General features: G+C 33.2%; 1 long non-coding RNA gene and 1 other non-coding gene across 2 annotated transcripts; one reads left to right on the top strand and one right to left on the bottom strand.

The window, feature by feature from the left end:
- The first annotated feature begins 466 nt into the window (after window positions 1-466).
- LOC132048499 (small nucleolar RNA U3) lies at window positions 467-682 on the top strand. The gene has a single exon (XR_009413026.1). It is a non-coding gene; the product is annotated as a small nucleolar RNA U3 (small nucleolar RNA).
- Window positions 683-3336: 2654 nt separating this feature from the next.
- On the bottom strand, window positions 3337-3731 carry LOC132048309 (uncharacterized). The gene is made up of 2 exons (XR_009412943.1): window positions 3607-3731; window positions 3337-3563 (listed from the first exon to the last, which is right to left on the bottom strand). It is a non-coding gene; the product is annotated as an uncharacterized LOC132048309 (long non-coding RNA).
- Window positions 3732-10752: the final 7021 nt, after the last annotated feature.

Genomic DNA, 10752 nt, shown 5'->3' with positions numbered 1-10752 from the left:
AACGATAAAGTTCGTAGCCAAGTCTACACTTTTTTCTGTAGTGTTTGTTGACAAATGAGGTACGGGCTTTGGTCACGCGCAAAGCGCGTACGCTGAATCTAGTATAACCAAAATGATACAAGCTCAGTAACATGAACCAATTTGCTTTTATGTCTTCAAGGATGCACCAACTACACATGATATAATTAATTTATTGTTTCTCTAAAACTACGAGTGTATTGTGTTTTATTTATATATACAAATATCTACCAGGAATGAAATCGAAGTAAGATGTCCAGCAGACCGTATCCGATGTCATAACTCATAATAGACAATGAAGGAAAAGATGAGTTATTTGCCGGCTTCAGGCCCAAGCCCAACATTTGCTATGCACCAATCTGTCAAATTCCTTCTTCTATCTATCCCACATCACAAGAAGTAATTAGTTTGCCGCACGTTATAAACCCTTACCGTCCAAACAATGGGCACGACCTTACTTGAACAGGATCTGTTCTATAGGCTCGTACCACTGTATCCTTGAGCTCTAAGGAGACAGGAAACTAGGTTTGGTTGATGAAGTATGGCTGTGAAACCGGAGCTGTGATTAACAGCCCCAATGGTCCTTAGCCGGCCATGGAACTGTAGAGGATCGTTCTCATCCTGCACGCAGGTCTGGGTTGGTTTCATAGTTGTCTGACAGACTCCTATCTTTTTTCCAAATTTGTAATAAGCATGAGCACTCAACTTGTGGCACTCAGGTCCTGCATTGGGTTTATTTTTATTAATTTGAAAACTGAGAGAGATATGCTCTAATCAATTTTGGATATGTTGGAATTCTAGTACTATGAATGTTATAGCTTGTAGCCTTGTACAACCACACTTAACATGGTTTTAAATGCTAAGGAACTAGAAAAAAATATGAGATGATTTTCTTCTGTTTCTTCAAGGAGTCACCAGTTACACATCACAAAACTAGTCTACTATTTCTCTAAAGCTGCGACCGTGTTGTGTTATTTATTTATTTATTTATCGACATTCTCGATTCCACAGTGTATATCATACAGGTCATGTTTGGGTTTTGGAAAATATTTCGGATTGACCAATCCGGGCGACTCATTATTTTTGAAATCAATATTCTCGAATAACTACTTAAAAATGCGAATTTCCAACGAAATATCTTGAAAATTGACTTCTAAAAAAACTTTCCGATATGCTTTTCGTCGAAAATTTCATATTTTTTACTGTGTTCCGACAATAAAATCCGTCAAAATTCACGTTTTGAACGGTGAATCCTTACCATAGAAGTTTGGAAATTCTAGATTGAATTGCCATCTGTCAGAAATTAAACTAATGGTGGTAGCATCAATAGGATATAGTGTGTTAGACATCAAAAACATGTAGGGACAAGTGATGCAAGTTTGAAACAATATATAACAACACTTGGTGAGGTAAGCCCAACATGGTGAATAACTGTAATATTTTCCAATGCCTCTTACTAAATAATTTTGTTGAAATCTTTCTTAATTGAGGTTTAATTTTAAATGTGAAAACGAATAATGATTCTGCCTCTTTTTGTACCTGTGTATACTATCTCAATATTTTTTTATAGTGTCAATGTTTGTCAAGGACTGCCTCAACTTAAAAGAATTTGTCATACTGTATTTTATTGACTGTTATAATTGAAACAAAATAATAGATGTATAGAGATAACTTACCCGAAAGTGGTTTAGATTGAAGTTCTCATATTCTCAGTTCATTTATAAAAACAATGATTTTGATTAAACAAGGAAGAAACCTCTCAATCCTTTTGATAAAATTGCATCTAAGATAATAAGTTCTAGCAGCTAAAATTGCAAAATTGATACTTTTTTCTTTTCTTTCCTATTCTTTCTTTGATTTTCTCTTACAAACTCATATCACATGTTTTTTTTTTCAATTAATAGCCAATTCCATTGAATAATAACGTTTTCCTTAGCTATACCAAGATACATAAAGTGGCTTACCTCGTGTCAAGTTAGATATTCTATTTATTTAATTGTTTTCTCTATCTATGTTTTGTGTTTTTGTTTAAATCCCATTCTTTTTTTGAGAAATAACTTTACAAATAAAATGAATGAAACTGAAAGTATAGAGCAATTTTCACACTTGCTAGTAGCGTCACATTTATATTTCGTTCTTTAAGAATAAAAAATTATAATCTCCGAGTTTCCTCTTTTACCTTGAAACTTTTTGTAGATCATACATATATTATGAAGTAATTAAAATTGCAAGAGAAATATATTTTGTTTTTAATATGACATTTCGTACGATATTTTAACAAATTGAACACCAATGATGATTTTTGGTTTTCCCAAACAACTCTGTCAAATGTATAGATTTCCATCAGAACATACATGGATATGTATATTTAATAGAACGTACTTATATTATAAATAAAAAATTGGTGGAATACATACTTGAAAATGTATACGTTAGTTAATTATGTAAGAATATTTAATTTAAAATAACAACATTGCAAATTATGTGGGTATTATTGGCCCGGAGCATCAGCCACTCCGCATGTCAAGTTACTGGACAACACTTGTACTACTATTAAGTACTTCTCTATAGGACAAATATATAAAATAGAACAAAACAGTAGCTTAAACATACAGCTTAAGGAGGAATAGAGTTAACCCATTTAAATTACGAAAATAACCTGACTGACCCTAAGCTCCTTTCCTTAGCCGCTTATATATTAGTAGTAATATAGCTCAATCCCAAGCAAATTTAGTCGGCTATATAAATTTTTACTGTTCATGTTGCTCCATTTTGAAACATTTATCATAAAATACAGACTAGGTTTAACCACTGCGTTCATGGTCGTGAAACAATAAATAAATTGTGTCTTTTAGTGTTTTTGTGGACAAAAAATTGAAACACGTATAGTGAATCTTTAAAAATCAATTCAACAGTCAACAACCAGATATTGTCTTTTTCAATATTTTGTTTCTTCATCTCGCTGACTCTCTGTCTGTGGTTAAGTGATCCACTTCAAAAGCTATTTTCAAAGTAAGATGTTGAAACCCAAAGCCAGGACCCAGTGATTCGTGCAAAGGGGTTCAAAAAAAAAAAAAACTAAAGTCTAAGTCGTAGTAAGCTCATCGTAAAAAATACTAGATAACGTAATGGGTTTTAGCCTCCGAGAAGCGACACTACTTACTGAGTCCCAAATTTCTCAATTAGTCAAGCAATCTATTTTTCACTTTATTTTTTGACATGTTCAAAGTTCAACCATATTTAGATCTTATAAATAATTTCTCTCACATCTACTACAAAAGAACTAAACATTTTCTTTAGAAAGTACCAATCTAAACATTTTCTTTAGAAAGTACCAATTTAATTCATATTATTGACAAAATTACACAAGAGAGCAGTGAAAGGTACAACTTAAAAAGTCCTAAATCCCATTACAAGAACTTAAAATTAGGAGTAACCAGGAAAACAAGAGAACAAAACCAAAAGCCAACATCTAATGCAACAGGGAAAGAGACAAGAGATATCCTTTACTAGAAAAAAAGGGAATTAAAGGTGGTTGCTTGCTCCTTGTGAGATTAATATTTCATGACATAAGGAAATTAACTTCACAAGATATTGAGCAAACCTTGATTGATAACGGAGTGGGTGAAATTTCAGCAATCCGGAAGATTTATGGAGCAAGGTTGTGTTTCGAATTTAAGCAAAAGAGACCAGAGACGTAAGGGCTTGGGAAATGGGATTTATTTGTTGTTTTAGATTGGGACACGGGATCCTTTTTTATTTTAAGTTCTATTATTTTAAAAAAAAAAAAATTAAAAGAAACTCTAGTTTGCCCCCAAAACTTTCCTAAGTGTTAAATATTTTAAAGAGTTGCAAAAGGACGTGTTTAGATATGTTTAAAAGAAAAGAGGATAGTCAATTGTTGTAGGCTGGTTTCGAACTCGGAACATTTGAACCCACTTCGCCACTGGGCAGGTGTTGCATTCTATACAAGTAGGGTCAAATTTAATATATACCTGTATTTATTTTAAAAACAGATTAAATATATATGTATATACAGTATTATTTTTCAACGAAGTGGGTTCATATGAACCCACCTGACACCATGTGGGTCCGCCCCTGTTGAAACCTTTTGGCTTCTTTCACCAATGTGTTCGAAGTTCTTTACTCTTATCCCTTAAATTTAGATAGATTGTCTTAGGGGCAAATTAGGCACCATCAAACTTGAAATCTGAATATAGCCAGCAAGAAAAGCCTTGGCAAGTAGCTGCTTTTGGCACTTCACCAAACTCACCACTTGTACCTAGACTAGAAACACTATAGGTTGTGTTATTTAAGTATGCGACAGTCATTACCTAACCAATAAGCATAAAAACATGGAATCCAAACGTGCTAGATCTTTAATAAAAGCAAATAATTTGTGTTGTCTAAAGTCTATAAAGTGGGAACAATATTGTGCAATCCAACAGTACAGTAAAATATGAATTCCCTCGACAATTTTTGGAATGACTTTTCTGGATTTTTTTTTTTTTGAAGTTATTTAGTCGTTTTAATTTTATATGTATCTCCTTTTATCTTTTGTTCTATTCTAATTCGAGATTTGTTTTTTAAAATTCTGAATATAATCCGAAAAGAACTTACTTTGTGAGATTACACTGAATATGTTATTATCGTGAATATCATTCGGGTGAAGAATGATTAGCGCGAGATGACCATTTCGTCAGTTTGATTTCAATAAAGAAGAGTCATCGTTTTCAAATCCTTCTAGAAAAGTAATCGAGTAGATGCACACGTAGTGATAATTGTCCATTCATAATACTACCCACATAATTTCCCTAATCATATCAGCAGTTAATGTTGACTTGACACTCCGCTACTTTTGGTACCTATGTGCTATGAAAATTGACATGCTACCAAGATTCGCTGAATAATTTGTTAAGTGTTACGAATAAATTAAGTGGATGACCATGTGAGCCACCACTGCCTTTGCAAGTTTACTACCGTAGCAAGCTTGCCTTTGCAAGTTTAAGGCTTTATATATAGCTGTGTATAATTGTTGGAAATATACACAATTGAGAATAGAAAGAAAAGCAGTACTATTACACTTGCTTCTTATGCTCTCTCTCTCTCTCCTTTTTGCTATTTTATTTTATTACACTGTTTTTATTTTATAACACGTTATCGGCACGAGACTCTACTATTTTGAGCACGTACTTTGATTTAATTTCAGGTTTAGGAAGCAATTTAAAGAGAAGGTAAGAATGAATGTCGTTGATCAATTTTTAATTGTTTAGTATAATTACAAAGCTACGGAGAAAGAAAGAGATGGCAGGTATACATCTTTCTGTTATGAAGAAAATACAAGATATCAGTAAAAGAGCCTTTTCACCAAGCCATATAAGGGCTCTTGGTGTGAAGAGCAATAATCTTTTTCCTATAGCAGGTATACGTTTTTATGGGTTAATATTAAGAAACTGGTAAGTATTGAATTTGGTTTGTTTGAAATTAAGTTTTGTATTATTAGAGGCAGTTTGACCAAATAATTGCTACGATCTGACACAAAGTATTATTGTTAAACTCATTCATTGTCCGAAAGCATGTTTATTCTTCTTTATGAGGATTGTAGATTTATACATGCAAGATGGTTTTCTCTACACTCTTCATCATTTTACTATGTATACATATAGAGTGTATTTTTTCATAAAAGATACAATTAAACTCCCATAGAGTTTGCAGAAGGAAATATATGACCACTGTACGTGGTAGTATCTTCTAAGCCTAGTTATTACTAAATTTAATTATGCTTGTAACCACGTAAGTGATAATATTTTCATAAGTCTGTTGTGGCTACAATTGAAGATATGTATATTATATGAGAAATATTATTTATATCATGTCACAAAATTGCTCCCGAAGGGCAATATGAAAAATTCGAGAGATATTATGACATGACTTTATGGTCCACTTTGAACTATAATACAGGTTACAAGAAATGTTCGACCACAAGAATTGGTATATTTCATGTCTTGGTAAAACTTAATTTGGTTATGCGTAAAAGCATAAAGTGGTACTTTATTTAAAAGACTCGAGTTCGAGTCCCGGTGCACTATGATGATAATATAAAAAATTGGGTTCAAGTCCCAGCGCATTATGGCTTAAAACGCCTTTATACGAATAAGACATTGGGTTTAAGTCCCAATGCCCGATATTGATGATATGATGATGACTGAGCAAATTAATATGCACTTGATAAAATTGTGAAGCCTCGTCATTGTACTTTGCTCCATTCCCCGAAGCGAATGTGGTAGCGTATATGATAAGTACCGAAAGATGACAAAATATTTGTTGTGGCTATATGAATGAACGTGGGCGTGATAAAGGACAAAATAATAATAGTCATCATTATGATAATTATAAAAGGGAAGAACATTATGGGTTCTCAAAATGGTCCTTCAAAAGGTGAAGATAATTTTTTTATCATCAATGTGATATGAAAGGTCATTGAGCATGCAGTTGTTGTGCGACCCAATTTAATAGATTTTATAAATCCTCCATCAAAATAAAGGAATACAAAGTAGAGACGTACTTGACCTTTCAAAATGTTGTTGAGGTGGATCATATAAATATAATAAATTTCAAGGCATGACAAGGAACTTATAATGAACAATTATGAAGCACATACAAAGGATCATATTTCATTCCTTGAAAAAAATATAACTTGTGATAAGCATCGTAATTGCTGGCCCATTCTTTACAGTGAATGTGGCAAGATGTGATAATATATATGCATAAATACATGCTTATGCATGGTTATACTATACCACAACTCACCTTATGGGGAGGTTTGAGACAAAATCGATATTGTGATATAAGTGGTCATTGATCACCTTGCCGATGATGATTATTTAAGGGAAAAGGTTAAAGCAAGAAACGGTTCTTGCCTAAAATATTTTTTTATCATGACCCAAATGATATAGGGATGTTCATCATACGGATGATGTTATGAAATGTGTGGTAGTACATAATTAATTGGTAGCTCCGGAAGAGCTAATTTATTACTACATTGGAGGAATTAAATTGATTGTCAAGAAAGCATTCTACTGTAGTAAGTCTCAAAGAAACTTATTGAGTTTCAAAGGTATTCGCCAAAGTGGGCATTCATAATGAGACTATAAATTAATGAAAGATTTAATATCTTCGCATTACTACAGTCATAGCAGGTAAGAAATATAAATGTGAAATACCTTGCTTCCCTCCTGCTTGTACTACACATAATATGAGTATGATGACGGAATCACATACGATAGTAAACTAGAAGTTTGTTGAAATAAACATTGTTGGCATGACCGGTTGACCATCCCAGTTTAAATATAATGCAAAAATAATTGAGAATTCACGTGGTTCTATATAGAAGAAATAAAAAATTCTTCAAGAAATTCTCTTGTGCTGCTTATGATCATAAATCTATCATTAGACCAGCTGAGGTTGGGATCAGGATCCCCATAGATTTGGAACGTATAAAAGGTGATATATATATCATAGGCTCGAACACCGCCATGTGGACCATTTACTATTATATGATTTTAATAGATGCATCTATGATTTGGTCACATGTGCTTTTGGTATCTACTTGCCATTTGATTTTTGCAAGGTAGTTTGCTCAAATTGATAAGTTAAGAGCATGGTTCCAAACAATACAATTATGTTAATAATCTTTGGTTTATATCCATAGTTGGTTTAGTAGAAATTGTATGCCTCCAATGATAGCTGAACCATTGAGTATGAGAATAAAACTCCCAATTTGATATGGGATATGCTATTTAGCATGTAGTAGCGCTTGTATGCATCAAGCCAAACAAGTAATAATAAGTCCCCCATCACAATTGGTTCAGGGTTAGGAACCAAATAATATCCATCTAGAAACATTTGAATGTGCGGTAATAAATTCAATTGCACCACCATAACGCACAAAGATGGATCCCCAAAGAAGGTTGGGGATATATGTTAGTCTTACTAGCATCAGGGGGAGAAATGATAAGTAGTTGGAAAATATATTATGTGGAATAAATTATCATTAGCATAATCCTCATTCAAAAGGATAATTCCAGTCAAATGTCAGACGCATTTAACTGACCCAAAAGGATATTATATGCCAGCTACAAATGCTCCATTTAGAATTAAAGTCCCTGAAGGACAGAGTCTTCAAGTCCCTGAAGGACAGAGTCTACGGCACGCCTGAAGCGTGGTAGACCGAGCGGTTACAAAGATAAAAATCCTTGAAAAGAGAGGAGCAAATTATTATGATGGTCATAATAAGGAGGCAAGTGCTCTAGAAGAGCCCCAAGACATAACACTTCATCAAATCTTGAAAAAAGTTCAGGTACCTGAAATTTATGAATATAAAGAGATCTCGATAAATTATGTCTATTGAACTAATCCAAAAGATCATCGATGACATATATGATATAGCGCTCAATATTGTGATGATATTCTTGAAGTTTAAATCTGTCATGATACAGATGAAGAAATGATTGGCCAAAATCAAGGTGCAATCGAGTATTAGTGACTTCACAAAAAATAAAAATAAAAATATGAAGCTTGTGGACTTGTAGTCCAAACACACGAAAGTGGAAAGCAAATGGGGTACATATATATCTTTCATGAAATGTGAGACTAAGAAAATAAAGTCGTTAGATATAAATCACGACTTATGGCATTAAGGTTTTCTTTTCGCAAAGGCCTGGCATTGATTATATGGAGACATATTCTCCTGTGGTGGATGCAATCACTTTCAGAGATCTTATTAGTCTAACAATACATGAAAACTCGATATGCATATAACTAATTATTGTCATTATTAATATTGCTAGCTAAACAACAAAATCTTTATGAAAATTCCTGAAGGATTCAAAGTGCATGAAGCATAAAATAGTTCTCAGGAAACTAGTTCGATAAAGTTTCGTAAGTCCTTATAAGGATTGAAAAATAAATCAGCACACATATGGTATAATTGCCTTGTGTTTCTATAAAGAGGTGTGGATCTAAAGTTGTTATGATTATTGTGTATGACTGGGATATTATTGGAATTCTTAAGAGTTTCCAAGAGCAGTAGATTTTCTACTGAAGGATTTAAGGTGAATGACTTCGAAAAGACAATTTCTTTTTGGCCTACAAATCAATCATTTGACAAATAGAATATTTGTCTATCATCACCAAGTTACACATAGAAAAGGTGATTCCATTGAATACCCCAATGGTTGTGAACTCACTTGTATAAATAAAGATCCATTTAGACCTCATGAAAATGATGAAATATTCTTTAGTGCAATAGGTGCACTTATATATCTTGCTAATACTATGATTATGGATAACATGTTCTATTAATGCGCAGGCAAAATATAACTCCTACACATTTATATGTGAAGGAAATCAAATATTGATATGAATTTTGTTTATTCTAACAAATGTTGTCAAGGTCTTGTTGTCTATATAAATGCAGGATATTTATATGTTCTGCATGAATTTGTACGATCTCAAACAATTACTCATTTGCATGTGGGTGGCTTCCATATTATGTTATTCTATAAGGCAATTAATAATTGTTACTTGGGCAAGTCACTCAAAGATACTAGTGACTCTAATGCAAGCCAAGAATGCACATGGTTGATATCAATAACTCAAACACATTTAGGAAGGAACTGTGGTCTCTCCTTGAAGATAAAGATTCCAACAATATTGAAAGCTAGAGGTGATGGAGAGGAACAAACACATTTCACCAAAATTCTTTTTCACACATGATCTTCAATTTAATGGTGAAATTGTTGCTTCAACAAATTCGGTCAAAGTGATAATTTGGCGGATTTATTTACTAAGGGGTTGCCAACATTAATATTCAAGAAATTAATCCGCATGATTGAAATATGCCCTCACCAAAACACAAAATGATGCTCTAATCAGGGGGAGTAAGATACGCGCTGCACTCTTTTTTCCTCAACTAAGGTTTTGTCCCACTGGGTTTTCCTGGTAAGGTTTTTAATGAGGCAACAAGCAATGCGTATTAGGAATAACTTGTATGTTTTTCTTCACTAGAATTTTATCTTTTACATGGACATCCAAGGGGGAGTGTTATGAATAAATAGTGTTATGAATAAATTAAGTGGATGACCATGTGGGCCACCACTACTATCAGCAAGCTTGCCTTTGCAAGTTTACTACTGTAGCAAGCTTGCCTTTGCAAGTTTAAGGCTTTATATATAGCCATGTATAATTGATGGAAATATACACAATTGAGAATAGAAAGAAAAGCAGTACTATTACACTTGCTTCTTATGCTCTCTCTCTCTCCGTTTTGCTACTTTATTTTATTACATCATTTTTATTTTATAACATTAAATATGTTATTTCCTTTTTTGGCATGAAAGTTTAAAACTTTTGGGAAAATCGGAGTTTTGTCAGCACTATAAGTATTAATTTAAGGTGATTTAGAAAATTGTTCATAGCTAGAGTTATTTGAAGCAAAAAAGAATAAGACAACCCAAATAGAACTAAAAAGAAAGTCTCGTTACCCTCAATTGCCATGGCCCCACAAATTGTTCGGGTCATTGGCACGACGACCCTTCAGAGGCACTGCCCGCACTGGTCTCTAATTTTTATCCCTCAAATTGTTGGTCCTTAATTTTTACCTTTCGCCTAATACCCGGGTTCGGATTCGAATTACCCAAGAAAAAAAAAAAAAAGTTAAAAAAAAAAAAAGGA

Source organism: Lycium ferocissimum, chromosome 2 (assembly GCF_029784015.1).
Source record: "Lycium ferocissimum isolate CSIRO_LF1 chromosome 2, AGI_CSIRO_Lferr_CH_V1, whole genome shotgun sequence".
NCBI lineage: Eukaryota > Viridiplantae > Streptophyta > Magnoliopsida > Solanales > Solanaceae > Lycium > Lycium ferocissimum.
The sequence above is the reverse complement of the archived record's forward strand: the minus strand, read 5'-3'. Positions and strand labels throughout refer to the sequence as shown.